Source organism: Typopeltis vanoorti, chromosome 5 (genome assembly GCF_054136105.1).
Source record: "Typopeltis vanoorti isolate ZY-2024b chromosome 5, IOZ_Tvanoo_1.0, whole genome shotgun sequence".
Lineage (NCBI taxonomy): Eukaryota > Metazoa > Arthropoda > Arachnida > Uropygi > Thelyphonidae > Typopeltis > Typopeltis vanoorti.
In genome coordinates this window covers 166,472,238-166,500,028 of record NC_143553.1, presented here as the reverse complement: position 1 = coordinate 166,500,028, position 27,791 = coordinate 166,472,238, and the positions used below count along the sequence as shown (strand labels likewise).

General features: G+C 36.2%; 1 long non-coding RNA gene across 1 annotated transcript in view; it reads right to left on the bottom strand.

The window, feature by feature from the left end:
- LOC150107035 (uncharacterized) overlaps positions 1-27,791 on the bottom strand; it is a 61,137-nt gene that overhangs the window by 10,464 nt on the left and 22,882 nt on the right. The window contains exon 2 of the long non-coding RNA XR_016548343.1: positions 17,418-17,442. This is a non-coding gene — a long non-coding RNA (uncharacterized LOC150107035). The remainder of the gene's footprint in view (positions 1-17,417; positions 17,443-27,791) is intronic.

Below are 27,791 nucleotides of genomic sequence, written 5' to 3'. Positions count from 1 at the left end.
AAAGAATGGTAAATTGCATGATCAATGCAAAGAGTACGTCAAGAAGGTGACTAAGCTGGTAAGCACAGCAAAGGTGCAGTATGAGCAGAAATTAGTAAATCAGGTGAAGAAAAACCCTAGATAGTTTTTCAGATATCTGGCAAGTAGAAGGAATGGTAATTACTGCAAATGACATAGCTGAAGTGTTCAGTGAACAATTTATAAGGATGTTTCATCCTGATCAGAGTGAAATCACGAGAAGCTCAAGAATAGAGGAAACAGGAGAAGATGGCCTATTTTGTGAGTGAGCAGGATGTGTTTAAAGAATTAAATAAGCTTGATGTTAATAAGGCAATAGGATTTTATGACATATCACATATCAAGGGAATGTTGCATAGAGTTGGCAGTAGCATTGGCATGCCTGTTTAGTTAGTTTTATAACAGTACAGGTCCAAGAGAGTGGAAGGAAGGTAAAATTGTTCCACTGCATAAAGGTGGTGATAAAGCTGCGACTACAAAATATAGGCCAATCTGTATATCTGCAATTGTTGTTTGAGAGATTAGTGAAAACTAGGATACAGAAATGGGTTTGATAACAGCAGTATTCTCTGTGATTGTCAGCATGGGTTTGTTAAAGAGAGATCACATTTTACTAACTAGTGAGCAAGATCGGTGACTAGCTGTCACCAATCCAGCACACTAGTCTGTTATTCAATCCCATCCATTTCAATTTATTTAACAATTTATCATTCGGCTGTCTATCAAAAGCTTTAGCAAAATCTTAGTATACCATTGTATATACATCTCCCTTGTCCAATACATTTCTAACTTTGTTAATTGTAACATAAGTAAACTGGTAAAACAAGAAAGTTGTGTATGGGAATACAGTCCCAAAAGAGAGAGTCACTAGAAGTCACTACTAAGAGAGTCATTACTGTTGATGTCAGTAATGAGACCGCTGTTGTTCAACTTGTACATTAATGATACTGGGACAGGTTAAACTGTTGCTATTCATATGATGCAAAATTGGGGACTCAAGTGGATGTTGTGGTCTTACAAGTGTATCTGTATGAATGAGTGCATACGAGGGTGGTCTGAAAAGTTCTCGGCCTAACAATGAAAAAAATAAATTTATAATTTCAAAATTATTTTTATTTTTCAGCATAATCTCCCTTAAGACTAATACATTCATTCCAGCGATGCTCCAGCACTGGAATAAATTTTATCATTATCCCATTCCTGTAGTGGTTCTCAATAAGATCTGCAAAATACCCCTCTACAGCTGCAATCACCTTTTGATTTGAAGAAAAACGCTGACCAGCGAGGAAGAGTTATAGTTTGGGAAAGAGATAGAAGTCAGAGGGAGCCAAATCTGGGGAATAAGGTGAATGTTCCATAGTGCAGATCCCTTAATTTTCTGATTGCTAAAACACTTTTGTGGGCAAGTGCATTGTCCTGATGAAAGATGATTTTTTTCTTCTGCAAACTAGGTCTTTTCTCACAAATTTTTTATCTAGTCTGGTTAAAAGATCGAAATAATATTCCCCGGTTATTGTTTTACCCTCTTCAAGATAATTAATAAACAAAATGGCTTTAGCATCCCAAAACACCGATGCCATGACCTTTCCTGCTGATGGAACCGACTTCGTCTTCTTTGGCGCTGAACAACCTGCTTCTCTCCACTGTTTTGACTGTCGTTTGGATTCTGATGTATAATGGTGAATCCAAGTCTCATCCGTAGTAATAAATTGATGCACAAAATCAGTTTTGTTCTTGTTAAAATGCTCCAAGCACCGTTCAGAGATTTTCATGCGAGTGCGGCACCCATCTTGCGCAAAGCTTTCTCACATGCAATCCTTCATGCAAAATATATTGTACACGTTCTTTTGAAATGTTTATAGTCTCAGCAATTTCACACACTTTGACTTACCAGTCATCCAATACCATCTCGTGCATTTGATCAATGATTTCTGGTGTTGTTACACTTTTTTGGACGTCCTTCACATGGATCATCTTCAAGGCAGGTACGGCCACATTTAAACTCGGCAGCCTATTTCTTAAGTGTCGAAAACGAAGAAGAAGAGTGCCCATAAACTTTTACGAACTTTGAATGAATTTCTTTTGCTGTTAAACCTTCTTTTACAAAGAATCTTATAACCGCATGATACTAAATTTTATCCATTTCAAGGGATACAGACAACATTTTTGCTTCAAACAGCTGTATAAAACAAACTACTCAATAGAATGACTTGCGACAGATGTACTAACTTAGAAATAGAAAAAAAACCTTGTCAATAGTGTTGCCATCTATGGTTGAGGCTGAGAACTTTTCAGACCACTCTCATAAGTGAAACTATCAATTCAATGTTGTAAAATGTAAAGTTTTGAAATTTAGTAAGCAACAATGGGTTGCTTACTAAATTTCAAAATAGTTGCTTACACCCAAGTTACAAAGTATACAACTTGGGTGTAAAATTTGAAGGAGGTAGTGGAGATGAGGGATCTGGGAGTGGTGGTGGATAATGATCTGAAATTCAAGGGGGGGGGGGCACAAGTTGGTGCTTGAATTTCATCACACTGGATACTGAAAATGATGCAGAGGATCTTGGCATGCAGAGATAAAGAGGTTATGATTCTGTTGTAAAAGGCTTTGATCAGGCCCCATATGGATTATTGTGCACATATTTGGCCACCTGGTTTTCATGGTGATGAGGATATGTTAGAAAGGGTTCAGAGAAGATTCTCAAGGGTGGTAATAACTGGTCTTTGGAATGTGGAACAGGAAAACAGATTTGGAGGGGGGGGGGGTTGTGATTTACGAAGCCCCATGAATAGGAAGAGGAACAGAGATATAATTGAAATATATAAGTTGGTCAGGTATTGTTACCAGGTTAATGTGGAAGAAATTTTTCATGGAATGGGAGAGGGGATAGAACAAGAAGGGGGGGGGATGCAATTTGCAAAGCCTCATGAATAGGAAGAGGAATGGAGATATGATTGAGACATACAAGTTATCCCTGTAAACTAAAAGAAGGATGCGAGCAAAGGAGTGAGGAGCTTGTTCTTTGCATTGAGAGTATTTGGTGAGTGATATTGTGAATTGTCTGAAGTTGTGAATGCAGACATACTGAATAAGTTTAAGGCATGGTTAGAACTAGTTTGTCCAAAATAAAGATTACAATCGCAGGGAACTTGAAAATTGCCAAGGATAAGAGAAGACCATCTGTCCTTGCAGGAAGGCAACCAAGATAAGAGTTTATTGATGGGAAATAATGTCAGTATTAAGCTGTATTTCTTTAAGATCTGGTATTTCTGAAATAGGTTCAGAAATGCCAAATATGTAAGAAATTGGAAAACTCTTTGTACAGTTTCTTGTAGCTAGAGTATAGGAATCACACATTTGATGTATTTATATTTTAGCATAACATTCTGGATGTTATCAATCTCCAGCTAGAGGACTTCAGGATTGGAACAAATAACAAGCATGAATTAGTAGATTCTGTCTACTAAATTAAAAGAAAGCATATCAAAAGTTCTTGGCAAGTAAGTCACCTTGTGGTGTTTGGGAATACAGAGAAAAATGTAAGAAAGCAAAGCACTGTGTAAAATTAGCTAAACAAGTGTCATGGGAAGACTTTAGTAAGAACATTGAAAATAAATATCAGGAAGGTGGTAAAATATTCTGGAGGCTACTGAAAAAGCTCAGAAATGGAGTTAAAAGTAAAAGGTCCCCTTTATCAAAGATGCCCCCTTTATCAAGGATGATAAAAAAGGGACATAAAAACTGAGGATAAAGATATTCTTGATGTACAGAGAAATTACTTCGAAAGATTGCTTAATGAAACAAGCATTGACAGCATGGTGGTAGAAAACACTCAACAGGAATGCCATCTCAAATACAGGGTGTTCGGGATAAATTTGACATATTTATAATTAATTATATTTTTCCGTAAGTTACATGTATTAACACACACTTCTCTTCATTTAAAAGTTTGGACCCTTCTTCATTCATATACAAGATGTCAGAAAGGATGGATAGCTGGAACCCACCTGAATCATGGAAGAGAATAACTTGTATCATGATGATTCGTGCCCGCCATCAAAATAAGGATATTACGACTGCTGCCCAATGCTCCCTGAATACAGTAAAAACAATCAGGCATGAACTAGAGACTTGCAATGGTGACTACGAGGATGTAGCAAGAAGAAAGATCCCTAGCAGACGATCTGATTGCGTTCGTACAGCAGAATTCCTCGCAAATCTGCAGGAACAGGTGTTGAAGAACCCTGGCATTGGAATTCGGGCTTTGTTCGTGGAGTTGCTAACTGTAGTCAAGCCCTGGATAACAAGGGTAGCCAATGGTAGGCCGTATGTATGGCAGCAGGATTCGGCCCCTTGCCACACCTCTGGGAAAAGTCAAAAATGGTTGTCTGAAAATTTCTACGACTTCACCAGTCCAAATGTTTGGCCTCCAAACTCCCCAGACCTTAACCCCATGGATTATTTTGTATGGGGCGCAGTTGAAAAAGACACCAATCGCACTTCCAGTAATACAAAAGCCCAGTTAATGGATAAAATTAAAACAGTTTTTGCGGCCCTTCCCAGGGAGACTGTAGCATCAGCTTGTTCGAGGTTCCGAAGCAGAATTGAAGCTGTGATCGATGCTAATGGTGGTTATTTTGAGTAAATCTTGTTGATAGTATTGTAATTAACTCTGCCTGTAATGTTTTTTTGTCAATTCATTAAATTTAATAGATACAAAGAAGATTTTCTTTTTCCTTACGAAACTGTCAAATTTATCCCGAACACCCTGTATATATCTGTATTTGAAATAGAAAAAGCTATCACAACCTGAAATGTGGAAAGGCAGCTGGAATAGATGATATTCGACCAGAAATGCTAAAATATAGAGTATAAAAAGCTTCACAGTGGCTACACTGCATGATTCAGAGGGTCTGGTCAGAAGGTCAAATTTGCAATGATTGGAGTAGACCTCACATAGTACTATCTATGAAAAAGGGGAATAAAGCTGAATGTAAGAATTAGAGGAATTTCTCTGCTGAATGTTCTAGGTAAGATTTATGCAACTATTCTTGAAACAGTAAAGAAAAATTGTAGAACAGAAGCTTGGAGAAGAACAAACTGGATTCATGCCAACCAGGGGTTGTCAGGAGCAGATTTTCTCTTTAAGACAAATAGATGAGATATCATGGGATATAACAAGGATCTCTATTTAAATTTTGTAGATTTGGAAAGGCATATGACAAGGTGCCAAAAGGAAAGCTGTTCAAAACGCTCCAGTTATATGGTGAAAATGGGAAATTATATCAAGCATTAGTCTCTATTTAAGATGTAAGGCAGCAGTTAGAAATGAAGAGGTACAAAAATTTGGTTCAATGTTAAGTCAAGTATGCAATAAGCATATACATTATCTCCACTGTTATTCAGGGTCTATATGGATTGCATGTAGTGCTACAGAAGAACCTTGAAAATCTCATGGAGAGAGCACGAGACAAGTGCAGAGGTACTACAGAGAATGAAAACACAGACATCTTTAGCACAGGAAATGATCCAGAGAAAGATGAGACTGGCAGGACATGTACTGAGGGAAATCAACAGCACAGAGGACACTAATGGTTATTAGAAGGAAAGCTTATGGGAAGAAGATCAAGAGGTAAAAAAAGTGGCTATGCTGAAACAAAAAGAAGGGCTGCCAACAAAGAAGGCTGGAAGAACATGGTGCTGCGCCCTTGCACTAAGGAAACTACATGATGATATGGATCGCATTATGAAGGAAAGCGATATTAAACCTGAAATCAAAATTGGGGATATTAATCTCAGCTCTTTACTTTATGCAGGTGATGTTATACTCCTAAATATATATCCAGGACAAGCCTGTAGGTTTCACCAACCAAATTGAATAACTGCTGTAATAAATTTGGTATGAAAATCAGCATTAAAAAAACAAAGACAATGAGAATAGGCAGAAACATTGAAAACATCAACTGCATCCTGATGCAGTTGATGCCTATAGCACAAGTAAAACATTTCAGCAATTTAGGGCACAATTTTTTTGTGAAGATGGTAAATTAAATTTGGAAACAGACAGCAGAATTAGCAGAGCTGGTATGGTAGGAAGTCAGCTGAATAAATTTATATGGAATAAGAGAGAAATTAGTCAAAACACTAAACTAGCTGTATTCAAGAGTGTTCAAACCAGTTTTAATTTATGGATCTGAGAGCTGGATTAGAAATAAAACTCTTGATCAAAGACCACAGATATGAGAGTCCTGAAAAAGATTAGGGGACTGAACAAATGGCATCAATGGCAGTATCATATTAAAAATGAGAATATTAGGAAAGAACTTGTGATTGTTAGCATCTTGTAATGCTAACATCTAGTGACCAAGATATAGGTGGATTGATACAGTAAAAAGTGCCTCAGAAGACAGAAATATAAATCTCATAATATTGGAATACTGACAGATAATAGGATAATCTGGAGGAGAATTGATAAGAAGTTAGTAATGATGTAACTTTCATAGAGTACTATCATAAGATCTTGTACACCCCCTGAGGGTATATGTTAGGAATTTGATGACAGGGATGATTTACTGATTTACTAAATTAGTACTGTATCTACTCGAATATAACTCGCACTTTTTTCCCCAAAATTAAAGCTAAAAAATCATGGTGCAAAATATATGCGAGGGAATTTTCAGGAACTAAAGTTTTCAGGAAAAAACTGAAAATGGTTATAACTTACCAAGAATCTCCTACTCGCTATTGCTACTTCCAGCCTTGAGAGTGGTTTTCTTGTGTGCATTGTCAAAATCATCTACCCAAATAGCGTTATCTTCTCTTCCATCTAGGGCATTAGAGATGCTAGTTTTTTAAAAAAACTCTTGGCAATAATTTCTGACGAAATCGTTTCCCAAGCTCTCAAAATCCAGTTGTACAACAGTTCTAATGATGGTCTCTTAATCTTCCCTGCTGGAGTCAGGTCGTAGCTGCCAGCTGCCATCCATTCTGTGTAGAATTGTTGTACGTAGTCCATGAATGGTTTGTTGACCGATACATCCAAGGGCAATACACAAGGTGTAAGACCACGAGGAATAATGGCCACATCATTCCTCGTATCCGAAAGTTATTTTATTATCATTCAGGTTCTAAGTGTCCATGAAAGTTATCCCACATGAAGAGAGCGGGGTATCAAAATAAGGCTCCTGGTGATTTGACCCAAACTGTTCTAGTCCAATCTCGAGCAATGTAGTATCCATCCAACCGTTTTCTTGGACTCTTACGTTAATTCCAGGAGGAAATTCCCATTTGACAATGTTTTCCTTTGGAATATTACGTAAGGAGGAAACTTTCTTCCATCTGCAGTAATTGCAAGCATGATCGTGTATTGCTGTTTTTCACTTCCGGTTGTGCATGTTATCACACTTTTTTCACCGTTTTCTGTTATTGTTGTTTAGTGTGGCATGTCAAAATTGAGGGGGAGCGTTTTATCGGCATTGGCTATTTGTGTTAGCATATAGTTATTGCTCTTCCTAAGTTGAATTACATAGTAATGAAAATCCATCAGTTTATCCTTGAAATCTTTTGACATTCTTTGACAAAGGGATGTCCTTCGACGAAGGGAAAGACTTTTCCTCTTCATGAATCTTGTGATCCAACCTCGGCTCACTTTCAGGTCTGTAAAACTGATGCCTTGTTTTGAAACTAACTGATGTGCTTTGAGTATAACATTCTGTGTCAAAACACAGCAACCCATCTTTATGCAAACCTAATACTAATTCAAGTAACTATTCTTCCAATTCAGGAAACTTTCCACTTTTAGGTCCTAAGAATGCTTTTCTTGACTTATTGATGCTTTCTAATGAAAGTTTCTGTTTACACCAATATCACACATTAAACTCTGTCACTGTAAACTCACGGTCTGCTGCTTCTCGATTGCCATGTTTTTCTGCAAAATTAATAACTTTGAGTTTAAAACCAGCACTGTAACTTGAACATTTCTTCATATTTCAAGCAACAATCACCAGTAATTTACAAGACTTAAGATATGTAATGAACAAGCCTTCACAAATGATTAATGAGAAGTGAAAGCAGAGCGCGAAACAGACAGCAATAGTAGACCAGTAGAGATAGTGCAGCTATGAAGATGTGCATATACTGGTGCAGTATTAACAAGGGATCATGCGACCCAATGACAAAGTCAAGCCAACAGTTGTTGAGTTGGAATGCTGATTCTCTTCAACTGAATTTCGTAATATCTGAAACTGCCATAACAATATTCACTATATATTTCTTAGTTTTAACACATTCACAACAGGGTGGTGTTTTACCCATTTATGTTTCTGAGGAACTTCTCATTACCGTTTGTGTACCACCTGCGTCGCATGGGCAGGCTGAACTCACAAAGTTTCAACCTTTTGGTTGAATTTTAATGCCGCTTGTTTGTGTGCCACTTCCACTTTTGTGATCTTTTTATTTCATTTAATTGAAAATTTGGACAACAGTTTTTAGTTAGATACTATGTTTGCAGGTGCAACATATGGTTTTGCTCGAGTCTATACAGCATAGTTTCTGTGGGAGGGGACATGTGATTAGTTAGTGCCATTTTTATCCTAGTTCTCTAATTGCACTATTTGTTGAAAAATATATTACATCATCAAATTCCAGAGATGTACACTAAAGGGGTGTACAGGATATGATAGTCAGCTCAGCTAAAATCAGATAATGCCTTTTATTCAGTAATAGAGAGTAGGCAAGGCCTTATCTACCTTTCGAAGACTGAGTGGGCAGTTCAATCTCCACTGATAGCCAATCAGAAATAGCTGTCCCATGTCTATCGCTAATTATAGGTAGCCACCGATGAAAAGGCTGGCATCTCTTGGTACCTAACAGGATATATTACTGCCTGAAATAATGTGGATACTGCGGTCGATTTTCTCGAGTTTACGGGACTAAAAACTGGTTTCCAGGAGGAAAAACTCGCTTGCCCGATCGATTGAGATCGACTAACTTGGACACCGGTCAAAGAAAGGCTTAGAAAGAGTTTATCAGTTGGCAACGAGACTTGAACCTAGGTCTAACTTTGAGCAGCCAAGCGCAGAGGATGCAAGCTACACAGGCAACTAGGATATGATAGTACTAAATGAAAAATTTAAACCATTACTAACTTCTTATCCATAATTTTCCTCCAAATCAATCTTTACCTGTCAATACTCCGACATTGTCAGATCTTATAATTCTATCTCCTAAGGCGCTTTTTACCATATCAATCTGTCTATATCTTGGTCTTCCTCTGGGTGTTTTTTTCCTGCCAACCTGGCAGAGAAAACTTGTTTTGATAATCTTTCCTCTCCCATTCTGTTTAAGTGAAATACTAACTGAGATTAGCTCCACTAAAGCATTCTTGGATGCTAACATCCAAGATCTGAGAGCTGGGTTAGAAGTAAAACACTTGACCGAAGACTGGAGACCGCAGATATGAGAGTCCTGAGAAAGATTAGGGGCGTGAATAGATTGCATCAATGGCCATGTCATATTAGAAATTAGGAAAGAACTCGATGCAATCTATTCACGCCCCTAATCTTTCTCAGGACTCTCATATCTGCGGTCTCCAGTCTTCGGTCAAGTGTTTTACTTCTAACCCAGCTCACAGATCCACAAGTTAAAATTGGTTTGAACAATGTCTTGTATACAGCAAAATTTTAGTGTTTTAACTAATTTCTCTCTTATTCCGTATAAATTTATGTTTACAATACCAGCTTTATTGATTCTGTTGTCTATTTCCATATTTAATTTACCATCTTCACTAAAAATTGTGCCCAAGTAGCTGAAATGTTTTACCTGTTCTATAGGTTCTCCATTCACAATGCAGTTCATATTTTCAATGCTTCTGCCTATTTTCATTTGTCTTTGTCTTGTTATTGCTGACCTTCATACCATATCTATTACAACAGTTATTCAATTTAGTCAGGGAATATTGCAGACTTGTAGCGGATTTTTTAAGAAGTATAACATCATCCGCATAAAGCAGAGCTGACATTAACTACTCCAATTTTGATATCAGGTTTAATAGCACTTCCTTCATAATGTGATTCATATAGATAATGAATTAAAAAGGCATAATGTACATCCTTGTCTGACAATAGATTTAACATTAAACCATCTTCCTGTACTTTCTTCAATTCTAACTGATGATTTACAATTCAACTTCCTTCAATTCTAACTGATGATTTACAAATAAAGACTAAGTATTGCTGGTATAATGCCCCATTGACACCATACAACTGTAACGCTTCGATTAGCTTTTCTCTTGGCACCTTGTCATATGCTTTTTCCAGATCCACAAAACTTAAATACAGATCTTTGTTATATTCCCATGACTTCTCAATTATTTTTGTCGTAAAGTGAAAATCTGATCCTGACAGCCTCTACTAGCCTGAATCCAGCTTGTCCTTCACCGAGCTTCCTTTCCACAATCCCTCTCAATCATTTCTCAAGAATACTTGCATAAATCTTAACAGGAACACTCAATAGGAAAATATCTCTGTAATTCTCACATTCAGTTTTATTTCCCTTTTATATATGGGTACTATGAGCGCTCTACTTCAATCATCTGGAATTTGTCCCCTCGGTCCAGTCCTTCTGAACTATGCAGTGCAGCCACTGTAAGACTTTTATACCTCCGTACTTGAGCATTCCTGGTCGATTATCATCTATTCCAGCTGCCTTTCTATATTTCAGGCTTTTGATGGATTTTTCTACTTCAAGTATGCATATGAATTCCTGCTCAATGTTTTTTACCACTGTGCTGTCACTAATTGTTTCATTTAGCAATTTTTCAATGTAATTACTCCATACTTCAAGGATATCTTTTTCTCCAGTTTTCATGTCACCTTTATAATATCTCTAATTCCTTTTACAGCACTCTTTCCTCCATTTCTGAGCTTCTTCAACAACTTTCAGAATATCTTGCCACTTTCTTGATATTTATTTTCTATGTTCATACCAAAGTCTTCCCATGACTTCCGTTTAGCTAGTTTTATATAATGTTTAGTTTTCTTACATTTGTCTCTGTATTCTCTAAGAGCACAAGCTGAGTTATTTGCCAGGAACCTTTGATAAGCTTTCTTCTTTTCCTTCACTGCTTCTTTAACTTCCTGTGTCCACCATGGAGTTCTGATTTTTCTATCCTTGCAGACAACCTCACCACACGCCTCTCTGTCCCTGAATTAATCAATATTTTCTTCAGTGCTTGCCACTGAATTTCCAGGGTTTGGTTCCTGTTCAAAAAATTTCTTTTTTTCTTGAATAATGTTTGTATATTTTAGTCTACAGTTCACATCTAAAAGCTGCTCAACTTTTATTTGCTTTAAAACTTTCTTACATGTTCTTCTTTTCAATATGAAATTCAATTTTATTCTGCTCAAGACAAAATGGTGATCACTTCCAATTTCAAATCCTCTGTACACTCTAGAGTCCTGCAACAGAGAGAAAACATCACTACCAACAATAACATAGTCAATTTGACTTTTCTTATTCCTTGCCTATTCTTTTCATGCGAATTTATGCACATTCTTATGTTGGAACATGGTGTTAGTAATAACCATGTCCATGCCCACAGAAATCCAACAGGTATTTTGCCATTATTATTAGCTTTGTTCTTTTCTCCAAATTTTTCCATAACATTTTTGTATGTCTGACAATCATTTCTTACTCTGCTATTTAGATTCCCAACAAGGACTTACTAATATAATAATGGAATTAACTCAAGTAAATTATTATTTATTCGTAGAATTTTCGCCTGCATATCACAGGCATCATTAGTACAGGTACAAAGGCTAATTAAACAAAACTGTTATATTCAACAAGTGCCACCTAAGTAGCTAAGGTTAAATTTCCTAAATTTATTTAAAAAAAAAATTCTTTTATTATTTTTTTTTTAAAAATATATATATATGTGTATACAATTACAAGTTAGGAAAGATTTGCTGATTTATAGAGTACTATCTCACACAAGGGGGAAAGACGTAGTACCAGCGGATCTGTTTAGGTTAGGAGAGTGAAGTAACGTTTCATGTTTCTTTGTAAAGCCATTGCCATTAGGAACAGACTTTTTTTTGGTTCCTAATGGGAACCAACAAAGTAAGGAAATACAACGGGTAGACATACTACATACTAATATAATAACGGAAAGAACTCACGTAAATTATTCTTTATTCGTAGAATTTCTTTACCGAAACTTATATCGAGACTTCACGGAGAGTCCACTTCAAAACAATGTGCCAGATACAGTAAAGTATTAGTTAAGAAAGCAAATTGCATTAACAGAATATTATTCCGAAAGCACCGTAAGATGGCTCAGGTTATTCCTACCTGCTGTAAACTAAAAGAAGTTTTTAAATCTCAAATAGCCCATCGGATTTATTTAAATTATCTGCTACAAGAAGCAAAGAAATACTAGATATCAAGAATGCTATAGAACCAGTATCAGAGACTGAAAATTTTAACACCATTTTATGCATTTCATCGACTTCATACCGATAGGTTTTTAATGCTTCCCATGATAGATTGGGTGCCATAGGCGTTTGGGGGGGCTACCAGTCTGGAACTCGGGGGGTGCCAGGGGCAGACCCCCCCTTTCGAGTTTTCAAAATTCGAGTCATCAGAATTCAAGGAGAACTGGCCTGCCAGTCTGGAACTTGGGGGGAGAGTAGGTGTCGAGGAGGAGGCACCCCCTATTATTAACATAAAAACTTTAAAGTAATCTGTCACAATTTTCACCTCTAGTAAAATACAATATATTAGACCATACTTTGTATAAAGTCGTCTAGTCCACACTATTGGTCTTGAAATCAATATCCTCCATTACATTCCGATCTTGGCTACATATACAGGCACCTTTTTCCGAAAACGTTGGAAACTTGGCAGCTGTAAATCCGGAACTGACTTTCTTCAAAACTCAAAAGAGTTATCTCACACTTTAGGCATCTGTTGGCTAGAACGTAGGTCACCGACCTTGAATCAGTACGACATCCTCGAACATCGATACGACCTTTGTTTCTATGTGGCCATCTACCAGATGATTGACCTCTCTTACAGATTACGAAAAACCCATGATGACAACGAATCACAGCAAGAACCAACTTCCGACGATGAATACCAAGACCTCTGTGTGTGACTCCCCTTTTGCATCACTCCTGTTACGATTTTATTATCTTGGGTGTGTCATGGGTCTTCACACAGCAGCCTTTTTGGTCGCTGCATTAAGGGGGAAAACCCCGTACATACTTGATCTTCGCGATAGTTATTGCCCTAGGTCATATCTTAATCTGTCTGGGATATATCTTTGTTTTAACAATCCTTTGTTACAATTTAATTTATACTTCATTTTCTTCGTTCTTTGTTAATATACAATAATTTGGGGGTTACATGATTGAACAGTTCACTCTAAAATATTTCCATATTACATAAACATAAAAAAAATGCTAATTAACTACAAGTATTTTGCATGGATTTTTCGTTCTCCAGTAAAATCGGTATATAAGGGTTTTTGTACAAAAATCCTTCTATACAAGATTTTACAATGCAAAACTTTTTAATTTCTGTTATCGTAAAGGAAAATCAGGGGTGCGAGTTATATGCGAGGGTGAGTGACATTCGAGTAAATATGGTAGAGTAAATTATTTTAGTAGATCTTTTGTGAAGGATATGGACTATCTTTTCCAGAAAATCAGAGAACCAGTTTTTAATGTTGAGGCCAAATATCAAATATATCAGCAATTTATTGTACTGAAAAGGGTGCTTGGGGTTCTATTGAAGAGAATAAGGTTTCCTCACAATGTTCTATGTAGAAATTAGCTAATGTAGGAGAGAGTGGAATACCAACTGGAGTTTCTTCTATTTGTTTGAAGAGGTTTTTGTAACTGGTAGATGAAGTGAATTACAAAGTCAAATGGTTTTACTATGTCAAAAGGAAAGATCTGTGATATCAGCCGAAGTTAAGCATTGTGCAGAACATTGGTAAACAATAATTCCTCATCCAGACTGATCATGATGATATTGTCAGCTCGAAGAGATGACTTCATTTTTGTTAGAAAATCTGATGATTTTTTGAAACGAGAACGAACAAGCATTTCCAACATGTGAACTTAATCTGATTAAAAATTTGGATATACTACGAGTAGGAGAGTATTCAGTCTACAGTATGGTTAAGGGGAATGCCATCTTTATGGATGAGTAAAAATGTGGTGTCCAAGCAAAGTTCAACTTTTTTAATCATGTCATTATCTAGACTTGTGACTTCCTCTAATAAACAGTTCAATTTGTTGAACTGTTTATTCACCAGTAGTAGGATTATGGCTAATTTCTTGATACATAGATCTGTTAGAAGAAGTGCTAATTTTCTATTGTAATCAAATCAATCAATGACTTGCTCCTTTTGAACATCAAGAATCAAATGGATGGAAGAAAACGAAAGTGCTGCACAGAAGTCATTATAAATCAGACAGATTATTTTTGGAATCATCAGCTTCAAAATATTCACCAAACCTTAAGAAGTATGGTTGTATTAATTAACCAAAAATTTGGGAGACACTCATTTTAAGATAAAATTAATACCCTCCCCCCTGCTGTCTCTTGCTCTCTTTATCCAACAAACAAATGGTACCAATTAAAACTCTAGTTCCTTGTATTGTCCATTACAATTTCTTAAACTGGTCCCCACTGTTAACTGAATTGTTGCTGTTCATGTACTGTGACGAACTGTTTTCTGTGCTTTGAAGGCACTGGATATAATACCAGTGCAATATCAGCAAATAAGTTAAATAAATATTATTTTCTTATTATTCTTATGGTGTGAATCAATACTATTAAACTGACAGTTCAATGCTAGTAAATATCAAGTTATGCACTTTGGTATAATGTTTTTGGGCTTTTGGAGTTTTAGTAGATAAGGAGTTGAAGTTCAAGGGCCATATAACAAAGATCGTAAATACAACTCAGAGGAGAATTGCAATACTGAAGCTTTGACATGTAATGTAAGAAATCATTTTGCCATGTGAAGTTATATTCATTCCCTTACAAAGCAATGGCTATAACTTCACATGGACAACTGTGCACAGATCTGTTCTCTTGGTTTCTGTGGCAATGCTGATACAGTAAAGAGAGTGCAAAGGAAACTGTCAAAGATGTCAAGATTGTGAAATACAGATTAAGAATTTTTGGATTGCAGACACCAGCAAACAGGAGAAAGAGGGGTGATATGATTGAGATTCAAACTTCTGAAAGGATCATACAGGATATCAGCAAATGAAATATTTATGGAAGGTGGGGAAAGGATGGGAGGGCATCCACAGAAATTAAGAATAAATGTAATCGAGAAGGAAGGGAGAGGTCGATTGATTGGAAGAGACTGCTTTTAGAAGTTGAGAGTGCTCTTTCAACTCATATATATATATATATATATATATATATATATATATATATATGAGTTGAACGAGGGATGTGATGATCGTATTGGTAAGTACGAATGACTTAGAGGAAGCATGAATCAGGTGGCAAGAGATCCGAGGTTTCATGCTCAGGTTGTATAGCAACAGACAGAGAGAGGGAAGATAGTATGTTACTCAGGTATGATAATGCAGAGCTGTTGAGGAAAAAAGTGTCAATAATGAATGGTATGATTGCCAGAATGTGTCAAAAGAGATACTTTGATTGTGTGGATGCTTGGAGTGCATTTGATGACAAAAAAGAACTGTGTGCAAGAGATGGCTTGCATTTCAATGAGAAAGGACACAGGCATTTGGAGGGAATGTTGTTCTCTGAATAAGTGAGAATGTTGGTGCATGGAAACTAGAATTATCAGGGTAGATGGTGGCAGGGGGAGGGGACAATTGGGAGAAAAGGAAACATATGGTGTAATGCAGAATCCAGTGGCATCTGGAGGAAATAATGACAGGTATAGAAACACTAACAATGAGTTGATGTTTCTTTATACTAATGTCAGGAGTATCTTGAATAAAGGAAATGAATTGGTGGAGCTGATAGCCTCAGCCTGTCCAAAGATTATTGGGATCAGTGAGACATAGTTGATAGAAGATGATATACTGACAGGAATAGAAGTAGCAGGACATAACATTTTTCGGACAACGTGGTGGTGAAGTGTAGCCATTGATAAGTGAAGTATTTGGAGAGCAATGCCACTAATGGTTTAAGAGCGTATGGTGTGAGGTGGAGGTGGGCAGAACAGGATATTTAATGATGCGTTACTGTGCCAGGAGCACAGATGGTGAAGAACATTTAGGTAGCTGAGCTTGGCGAGTGCAAAAAGAATGATTGTTATGGGAGATTTTAATTACAGCAATATAAATCAGGAAAAGGAAACTGCATGTAGTAGTTAGTAATAGTAGTAAGGGAATGGAATTTCTGGAATTCTTAAGAAACAAATGTCTAAGGCAACATGTAATAGAAAGAATATGAGATTCAAAAGTTTTGGATTTGGTCATAGCATCAGAGGAGCTGACTCTGCCCCTGGTTCGAGAGAGTGACCATGTGATTTTAACTTGAAGGATGAATAGACAGTTTGGGACAGTTCTATGGATGGAGAAATTGGAAAGGTGATATATCATCAGTGCATGGGAACTGATGAAGAAATAGTTATTAGCAGCAATGGCAAGTTGTATACTTAGAATGAAAAAGAGAATATAATTCTCTTTTTAAAGAGAATTACAAACAATAAACAGGAATGTGAATGACAAGCAATAAAGTGAATGACAAACAATAAACAGAAACTGCAAGTGAATTTTTGGAATCCAAGTACTGTCATAGTAGGCCAGTATACCCCCCCCCCCCAAGGGTGCTATCAAAAAACTGATGATGATGGAATTCAAATATGAAAATCCTTTGTAAAGATTGTGTTTTGCATATTTTTCATTAAAACAATGATGTACTCTGTTACATTATACACATTTATATTAAAAAAAAAATTCTTTTGGATTTTGCTATATGCAAAAGTTCTAATGATCTAGTCTTCAGTAAACTACCAATATTAGCTTTACCAACACTAAATATTAATTTAATAACCTGGATTAATGCAGTTCATCAAAAGGAGGAAGGAAAATCAGAAATACCAAGAGTCATCACTTGATAAGTAGTAAGTGGTGAGAACTAGTCAAAGCATGAGTCATGCTTTGATTGATTAGTTTCCAGTAAACATCAAACAGTATAAGGTTACAAATAGGTATGGGGAAAGAAAAGAAAAAAAGCTTTGTTTTCATGAAGGTAATACACTTTGTGACAAATCCGTAGGCAACAGTTACAATTCAAAATCTTTCCTTTTATATAAAATAATTTTAACGGAGCATCTTGGAATATAATTTTTTAATTTGCAAACAAAGACCTAAAATATCTGCATACTTACTGCACATCAGCTGTGTGGTCTAGATCTGAAAAATAAATAACCACTCTTAAGTTGTTTTATCAGGAAAAATAAAAGCAAGCTTATTACACATTATATATTAAATATACTTGTATAATATCATTGACTTCTAAAGAAATGCTAGCTGCACTGTGGAAAATCCACTACAGCTACTACACTTCTTAATTCACTCAATATGACAAATTAGTGGATGCACCAATCCTCTCTACCAAATGAATTTTGTTACCGCTACTCATAAGAAACTATTCTTCAACCTGGCTGACCCTACTTTTAGCCACTTTCATATATATCCCTATCTTATTTTTTCTAGTGTGATATGCAGCAAATGAATTTCATATCAATACCTTAACATCTTATTGTTCGTACCATTTCAACTTAGAAATATCTTTTTTTTCCCCCTTTGGCAATCCCATACACAAGAAGTTGTTCAAGCAAGGAAGTCAAGAAAAGGTAATAAAAACAAACAAAACAAAACAAAACAAAAAAAAAAAAACCTTTTCAGCATTAAATTTCAAAACCTCATAGATTGTAATTTTAATGAATACTTGACAAGAGAGGAAGATGCTGTTCAAAAGCAGCAAAAGAAGAATGAAGAAAAATGAAATGAGAGTGAATAAATGTTCAATAATGGTTGTTGCACATGTTTCAACTTAGAGAAGAGTGGAAGAACTAACAATAGCAGTTCTGTAGTTAGTAACATGCAGATATTTGCAGAATATTATTATTATTATTACTCAGATCTGTTGTTCTCCTATCTACAGCCATTCTATGAAAAATCTTATCCACATTAATCTGGTAATTATCCCTTACCAACTTATATGAACTGAACATATCTCTGCACCTTCCTTCTATCCAATAGGATCTGCAATTTGCACTCTAAATCTGTCCTCATGTTCCGTATTCCAGAGAACTAAAACCAACTCAATCTCCTCTGAACCCTCTCCAATCATGATCCTTTGAAAAATCAGGCAACCACATCTGTGCAAGGATTTTTTGCCTGATTAAAGACTTGTAGAAGTAAGGATGATTCCATTGTACATGTTAGTGTTCTCTGAATCATTGTCATAATCCACTGTTCTGTCCTTGCCATTTTAGCAAAATATCCCCAAAATTTCAGGTTCCTATCCATTATTCCCAGATCTCATCTCCTCTACTCCTGGTAAAATATCCTCACCAATCTTATACTCTGCATCCCATGTTTGCCTCCCAAATTTTTAAACCTTACACTTCACTACACTGAACTGGCATCCCCATAAATTCACCCATTCACCCAGAGCATTCATGTCCTCTTGAAGGCTACAATCCACGTACTACTCATAGCTCTCTCTAACTCTGCATCATTTGCATACAAATGTATCACTATTCAAGCCCCTTCCAATGTCATTTACATACAACAATGGCCTCAAAAAATACCATAAGACCAACTTGTTAATACCTATCAGACAGCCCATCTCCAATCCAATACATTAATTTACTCCAACCCCATCTGCTGCAGTTTAATTACCAGCTTGTCACGTGGCAATCTATCAAAGACCAGAGCAAAATCTAAATATACTACTGTGTATGAATCCCCCTTGCCCAATTGTCACTTATTGTTATAATAAGTAACAGATTACTAAAACAAGATCTTTGTTTAGCAAACCCATGTTGTCTTTCCAAGAGAATTCTGCTACTGTCAGTCCAGTTCTGAATCCTGGTCCTTACTAGCCTCTCTAACATCTAGACTAAAACTCAAGGCAAGCAGATTGGCCTATAACTTAAAGACTTAGTCTTAAATTCCCCTTTATAAAGCAGAACCATTTTGTCAGCTTTCCACTTTGGAATTCGGGCCAATCTAAAACTCATGTTAAGTTAACGTTGGTGCTAACTCCCTGGAACACTCCCTCAAGACATATGATGTGGTGATATACCATCCAGTCCTGTAGTGGCATTATTGACTACTGACATTATAAGTTGATTATTGACATAAGTTAACTCAATTCCTCACTCATCATCAGTGGTTCTTCTCCACTTCCCACTACCCTCAAGTTCTGCATCAGAATACTTTAATGAAATGCTCATTTAACACATCTCTCTCTTCTACACATATTGGACACTAAATTAGAAACTTTTATTTTACATATAGGCATGTTATGCATAGCCACTGCTGATCTTCAATTCCCTGCGCATAGTTTGGTGAGATTTGGGTTGGGAACAGCAGTGGCTATGCATAACACAGGAACATTTGTTTGTTCATATGTACAAGCTTTCAGACAATGGTGATCTTGCTCCTGATAATAGACTGCCTTAGCACCACAGTTATGCCTCTTAGACAAGCAATGTGGGTTATTTTTCCACTGATTTCACTTTCTATATCCCGGGATATAGAACAATTGCCTTTACAAGTCATCTTGGTAAGGCGATGGTGATAATATTGACAGAAAGATTGAGAACACAATTGGAAGCATACCTTACAGATGAGCAAGCAGAATTTAGGAAAGACAGAACTACAATTCAACAGATTTTGACAATGCAGTTAATAGCAGAAAAAGCTAGGAGAAAAAAACAAAAACAAACATACCTGCTTTGTTGATTTTCAGAAGGCATTTGACAGTATCGACCAGAAAATGACATTAGCAGTGCTAGAATCCTATGGAATTGACAGAAAACTAATAGCTATATTAAAAGATGTTTACAAGAATGCAGTTGCAGCAGCTAGAATAGATGATGATGTGGGGGAAATGGTTTAAAACAAGCAGAGGTACTAGACACGGGGATCCAATATTGCCAAGCATTTTCATCGCACATTTAGAAAGAGCAATGGATAAAATCAAGAGAGATGCAAAAGGAATATCAGTGCATGGGATGAGAATTAACAATCTAAGATTTGCAGATGGCATTGTTATTATTGAAGAAGGTGAAAGAGAACTACAAAAAACATTGAAACTGTTAAATGAAGAAGAAAAAAGATTTGGACTTGGAAAAAACAAATTGTCTTTGGTGAGCAAAACATGAAACAAAAGATACAAGTGAATGGAATTGATACAGAAAATGTAGAACAATTCACATATTTGGGAAGTAAAATGACATATAATTTGGACTGTAAAAAAGAAATAAAGTTCAGGCTTGTAAAGGGAAGAACAAATCTGAAGGCCATGGATAACATCTGGAAAAGTAAAGTGATCAGCCTGCAAACAAAACTAAGAATACTGGAAACATGCATCTTTAGTTGTGTACTGTATGGATCTGAAAGTGGGTAATAAATAAGGAATCAAGAAAAAGAATTTTGGCATTTGAAAGAACTTGTTACAGGAAGATTCTAAGAATAAGATGGGTACAGAAAGTCACAAATGAAGAGCTCTATCAGAAGATACAACCAAAGGAGAATCTAATGCAGAAGATTATACAACAGAAGCTGCAATTATTTGGACACATTTGCAGAATGAGCAAGGACTGGAAGATAAAGACATTCGTGTTTGGTATTAGGGAAGGTGTGAACAGAAGAGGTAGACTATACAGAGAATGGATAGACGACATAAAGGACTAGTGTGGAATGGGTGTACAGATACCGCAACACTGTGCATAGGACAAAGAAAGGTGGAAGAAGATAGTGAAGGAGGCATCGGACACCAACGGGTAGTGAGCCCATGGTTTGTGATGATGATATTTCACCTTTTGAGAAACAAGTCAGTTCATATGTTTTCAAAATTGTGGCTCCAGCCAGAAGGGCACCCACAAGAAGACCTTTATCGAACTTGAAAGATACTTTGTTTTTCCCCATTGTGATTAACACTATGAAAATTATTGACCAGCAACATTCTTAAATAGTTGCCTAGAACGTGTGGTAACACATATAATTAAGTATTTTGCATATATGCTGCTTAAGTGACGTTTATGTACATTTGCATAAAGGTTTCTAATTCAGTGGCTAGTATGTGTATATCATCCTCCCTTCTACTGTTCACATATATAAAAAAACTCACTAAGATTTTTTTGAGCTTCATTTGCTAACTTTTTTTTTAATGTGTGGTTCCCATGGGTGGGAACCACACATTTTTTGTTGTTCCCACCCAAAAAATATGAAAGTCAGGTTTCCATTGAGAAGTTATTGAAAATGTGGCTTTCAACTTCCTATGAGCCTTCAACTTCAGCATGCCAGCTAAAGATGTGGTTACAATGTATTAATCTTGACAATAAAGTTTCCCTTTAATTGTTATTGGTTTTAAATATATACTGAATATTTTATTTACTACTCTCATGCCTTAACATGTATGAAAAGTAGGTGTATTTTCGATTAAACTGTGTTGTGTTCCCAAACAAGTGAGATTCTGATCTTCAAAGATCAGAATCTCACTTGTTTGGGAACACAACCTCTGCTATCCCATGTTGTAAGCTTCCTCGTTTACACATTTTTCATACACGAAGCAATTCTTGAGAACACAACTCCTGCATGTAATGAAAGTTACCTGTACTGCATTTTTTAGATTGATTTAGACAGAGAGGCATGTGAAGTTGTGAGGATAGAAAAAAATCAGAACTCCATGGTGGACTCAAGAAGTTAAAGAGGCAATCCTGGAAAACAAGGAAGTGGATCATAAGTTCCAAGCAAGTCAGTTATCATACCCTTAGAGAATATATATATGAAAGCAAATAAGTGGGTAAAAGTAACTCGATGAAGAAAGTCATAGGAAAACTTTGGTAAGAATGTAGAAGATAAGTATCTGTAATGTGACAAAAATGTTCTGTAACTTACTGAAAAAGCTAAGAAATGGAGGAAGGAATCAGATGATAAAGATGATATGAAAACTATGGTAGAAAATACTCAAGAACAATGCAATCAGGAGTACATATTAATATTTGAGGTAGAAAAAAAAATAACCACAGGAAAACAAGAAATGTGGGGAGGCAGCTGTACATGATACTCAGTACAGAGGTATAAAAGTTTTATGGTGGCTGTCACTGAACAACTCAGAAGCTTGTCAAGAAGGTCAAATTCCAGATGACAGAGTTCTCATACTATCCATCTATTATATAAAAAGGGAATAAAACTGAAGATGAGAATTACAACAGAATTTCCTTAATGAATATTCCAGGTAAGATTATGCAAACATACCTGAGAAGAGGCTAAGAAACACTGGAAGAATATGAGGGGAGGCTGAAAAGATCTGATAAACACCTAGAACAAAAATTATATTAATGTAACTGATATAATCATAAGAAAGAAAATATTTTAAAACTCTAACTCCCATGTTTCATAAAGTAATAATTTGTTCTTTTTCTTTTAGGATATATAAAGAAGAGATGTCAGACGTTTTTCAAGAAATTCAAAGACACAGAAGTGAAAGCCATCATCAAGTTTTTCGTACTGCAAAAAAAGTCCACAACTGAGATTCACCAAACTTTGTGCGAGACTTTAGGGGACTGGATTATGTGCCCCGGCATATCCAACAGTTGGCAAGTGGGTAGCCAAGTTTAAAACTGGACATCCTGAAACAACAGATTTTCCCCCAGGTCAGAAAGACCATCCACAGTGATCACACCTGAAAACATCAAGGCAGTGCATGTCATGATCCTTGATGATAGACGAATAACAACCAAAAACATTGCACAGATTCTGGGGATATCCAAGGAATGAATTGGAGTCATTATCCACCAACATCTGGACATGCAGAAGCTTTTAGTGAAGTCAGTCTCTAAATATTTGAATACTGACCAAAAGAGAGAATGCGTGCTGTCATCTCAAGGGATTTTGAGTCATTCTGAGAAATCAGGTGCCAATTTTTTGGCTCATATTGTGACTGTTGATGAAACATGGTAACTCAGAGACCAAACAACAGTCAATGTAGTGGAGTGGAGACACAAAGGCTCTCCATGGCCAAAGAAGTTCTGAACTCAAGTCAGCAGGGAAGGTTCTTGCCAGTGTCTTTTGGTATATGGATGGTATGATCCTTTCCAACAGACAATACACAATTTGGGGTTTCAATGTCTGCCTCACCAGTCCTATTTGCCAGACCTGGCCCCATCTGACTATTTCCTATTCCCAAGTTTTAAGAAGCACTTCAAAGGAACAAAATTTATAACAGATGATGAAGTCATATCAACAGCTGAGGACTGGTTTGTGCACCAAGACTTTTTTTGAAGAGATTGCAAATGACACAGAAGCATAGTAACAAGTGTATAACACTTCGCGGGGAATATATAGAATAATGTGCAAGTTACATGGTTCTACCTCAATTCCTTAATGGTGATTATCACAACTTTTCAGCACACTGTCAACCTAGCAAATAGGGGATATCAGTATCAGATTTTCACTTCAAGTCAAACAGTTGAGAAATCGTGGGAATATAACATGGATCTGTATTTAAGTGTTGTACATCAGGAAAATGACATATGACAAAGTACCAACAGAAAAGCTGTTTTAAACTATACGGGATAAACAGGATATCTTGAGCAATACACAGTCTATATTTAAGTTAAGTTAGCAGTTAGAGTTGAAGGCAGTACATGAAGATGGTTTGCTGTAAAATTAGGTGTGAAACAAAAGGTGCATATCACCCTGTTGTTCATCATCTATATGGATCACATTACAAAGAAAAGTGGCATTAAATATCAAAATTGGATATGATAATTTCAACTCTTGACTGTATACTGGTGATTACTATGATTATTATTATTATTATTATTGAGAGACTCCATAAAATCAGGAACTCATTGAGGGAGGCCACACTACTTACAACAGCTGTCATACCTGTTTCTGAATTCATTCATGCTACTTGCACACACAACATCCAATGGTAATCTATTCCAATCATGCATTTCTAGCCCTCACCCCTTCCTGACAGCATTAATTTTCAACTACCAAGGATGGCCTTGCGTTCTTTGTCCACCCTTCATAAAATAAAAAATTCCATCTGCTGAAATTCTATGGAACCCTTTCAGAAGTTTGTAACTCTCAATCATATCACCCCCCTCTTTTTCCTATTTGTGTGTCTGCAGTCTACAAATTCTCAATCTGCCTTGATAATCAGTATTGCACAATACTGATATCATTTCTAACACTTTCACATGCACTCTCTCTCTCTCTCTCTCCACTGTATCACAATTACCACGGAAACCAGGAGACCAGACCTGCATGCAATAGTCCAAGTGAAGGCTTTTCAAGGCCTTGTAAAGAGGCAATATGACTTCCTTATCTTTACAGTAGTATCAAGGTTCGTTTCAGCATTGCAATTATTCTCTGAGTTGCATTTATATTCTTTGCTATATGACCCGTGAACTTTGACTTTCTGTCTGCTAAAACTCCAAAAACCCTAGCCAAATTAGTTCTTCTGGCATAATCCAACCAATATAATATGATATTGGATATCTAATCACACAAAAGTGCATGACTTTACATTTATTAACATTGAACTGACAGCCATTTAGCTGGAATTATGGTCATGCCCACAAAATTCCAGCCTATTCAAATCATTCTACAAGTACCATATCAGCAGCACTCCTGATTACCCTACCTATCTTTGCATCATCAGCAAATAACTGTATGTCACATGCTAATCCTTCCCAATGTCATTAATGTATAGACTGAATAACAATGGACCAAGTAATCCTTGAGACATCTGCTCTCAAGATTCAATGCTGAGACATCTGCAAGATTCACTACCCCATATATGACTTTTTGATATCTGTCAGTCAGTCATCCTCTTATCCACATCAATAATTTATAATCCAAACCATATTCTCCAATTTATGCAACAGTATTCCATTCTGTATTCTGTCAAAAGCATTAACAATATCCAAAAGTACCACAGTGTATCCATTCCCCCTTGTCTAACTCAGTGGCAACATTATTATACAATGTAAGTTGCTAAAACATGATCTTCCCTTAGTAAACCCATGCTGTTCGTTGCAAAGTAGAGATTCTCTGTCAGCAAATTTCTGAATAATAAATTACACGATAACCACAGTAATTAACTTTAATGAAATGAAAGTATAGATATTTTGTACTGAAAATAACAGTACATCATCAGTGTGTAGAAACAAGCAATCAAAAGGAACTGGATTACAAAGTACATACAGCAGTCAGTGGTTTACCAATTAAAAACTGTTGCCACATGCTAGAAATTAGTATTAATAAATAATATTATTAAAAAACTATTTTTAATAACATTATTTATTAACACTAATTTCTAGTAAGCGGCAACAGTTTTTAATTGGCAAACCACCGAATGCTGTATGTACTTTGTAATCTGGTTCCTTTGATTGCTTGTTTCTACACACTGATGATGTATGGTTATTTTCCATACGAAATATCTGTACATACATTCATTTCATTAAAGTTAATTACTGTCGTTATTGTGTAATTTATTATTTATAGTCATGCCACAGGCGCCTTTAAAGATTAAATATTTCTGAATGTGAGCTCCAACCAACTTTTCCAAAATCTTCAACACTTCTGAGATACTGATTGGTCAACAGTTGGATACATCGGTCTTTGAACCACCATGCACTGGGATTACTATACATTCCTTCCACTACTGTGGAATCTTCCCTGTTCTGACACTAAAATTATATAGCCCGTTCAAGTGAACACTCTTAGCATCCCTGCTGATATCCCATCAGTTCCTATTGCAGAATTCTTATTCAGTTGGTGCAACAGCTTCTAGTACTTCCTCCTCATACACTTCAGTTTCCTCACACAGTGAAGAGGTAGCAATGACTTCAATGTTACATATACGAGGTTGATAGCTTTTAACAAAATGCCTACTCACCTGCATACCATCATTCAAATTCACTCTTTCTTTTACTTGCAGCATAACAACAGAATTCTTTTAGGTTATCTTTCTCTTGCGAGCCAGTTTCTTTTCATACTCAGACTTAGCTTTCCATACAACACTTCTGACTCTTCTGGTGTACTGCTTATAATTAACATCACCCATATGTACACAGCATTGCTTCCACAACATTTTTTTATTACAAATCTCTTGCTTAATTAGATTACACATCCATTTCACTCCTGCTGCATTTATTCTTCGATCTCCAGAGACACATTATGATGTCACATAATTTAAATATTTTTTAAATGCTTCGTCAACATCCTTCCCATCCAACAACTGATATTATAGTTCACAACCTAGCATACTCTTCAGGTGGTCATAATTTCCTGCTTTGTAGTTTAGCATGTAATCTAAATGGAACATTCATAAACTTAGCTACTTCCCAAGTGAGCATCGCATCATCACTATCAACAGCCAGAAGCAGAATAGTTACGTGTTTTATTGAAACCACCTCTGACACTATAATTAGATCTAACACTCATTGACCACAAGTTCTTTCTGTCACATACTGTTTAAGGAAGTTATATCACAACAGCTCAATAAATTTGAGTTTTTCATCTTGTGTACAGACAAACTGGCTTTCAGAACACATACAATTTACAGACAAAAAATACTAGGTGTTTTTTTTTTTTTTTTTTTTTGTCTGCAATGGGTCATTTACACACAAAAAATGCTACACTGAACTGCTGCTACCACATCATAGATGATGTGATAGTAGCAGTTCAGAGTAGTTGGTGGATGAAATGGTGAAGACAGAGTTAAAGAGTAGGTTCCCTCCCTCGATGAGACTTTGGACTCCTTGAAGATGTGATGAAATAAATAATAATAATAATTTAGTTTCATTCTCTTTATGCAATTTCACAGCTACCCAATCGATTTCAGATAATTAAAGTCTCTCATCACGATTACTCTTTTTGGGCATATCGACTTTATTTGGCTTTACATTTCTTCGTCACTAGAAACTGATCCATCAGGAGTGTAACAACACCCCGTAATGTATTTGATCTTGTCAGATTCTACCTCACAGCAGATGGCTTCAAACTCACTGTCACATGAAATACTATTACTAGTATTACAACCATAGGTCTCATAACTCACTGAATTCATTTTTAGATATCATTACAGCACACCCCATGCTATCCCGTCTATTTTTCCTAAAAATACTGTTCTCTTTACACTTATTACCAGTTAGTATGTCTCATATATTTCTGATAGCCAGGTCATATTAGTGTCTACAATATAAGGTCCCAATATATTAAAGACACTAATATGACCTGGCTATCAGAAATATATGAGACATACTAACTGGTAATAAGTGTAAAGAGAACAGTATTTTTAGGAAAAATAGACGGGATAGCATGGGGTGTGCTGTAATGATATCTAAAAATGAATTCAGTGAGTTATGAAATTGGGACCTTATATAAGGTCCCAATATATTAACCACAGCAAAAAACTAAGCTCCTTTGTTTCTGATACTCTTAGCATTTGTGCACAGACATAAGTTACTTTCATGCTCTTTTGTATATTCTTCAGGGGCAGCTTG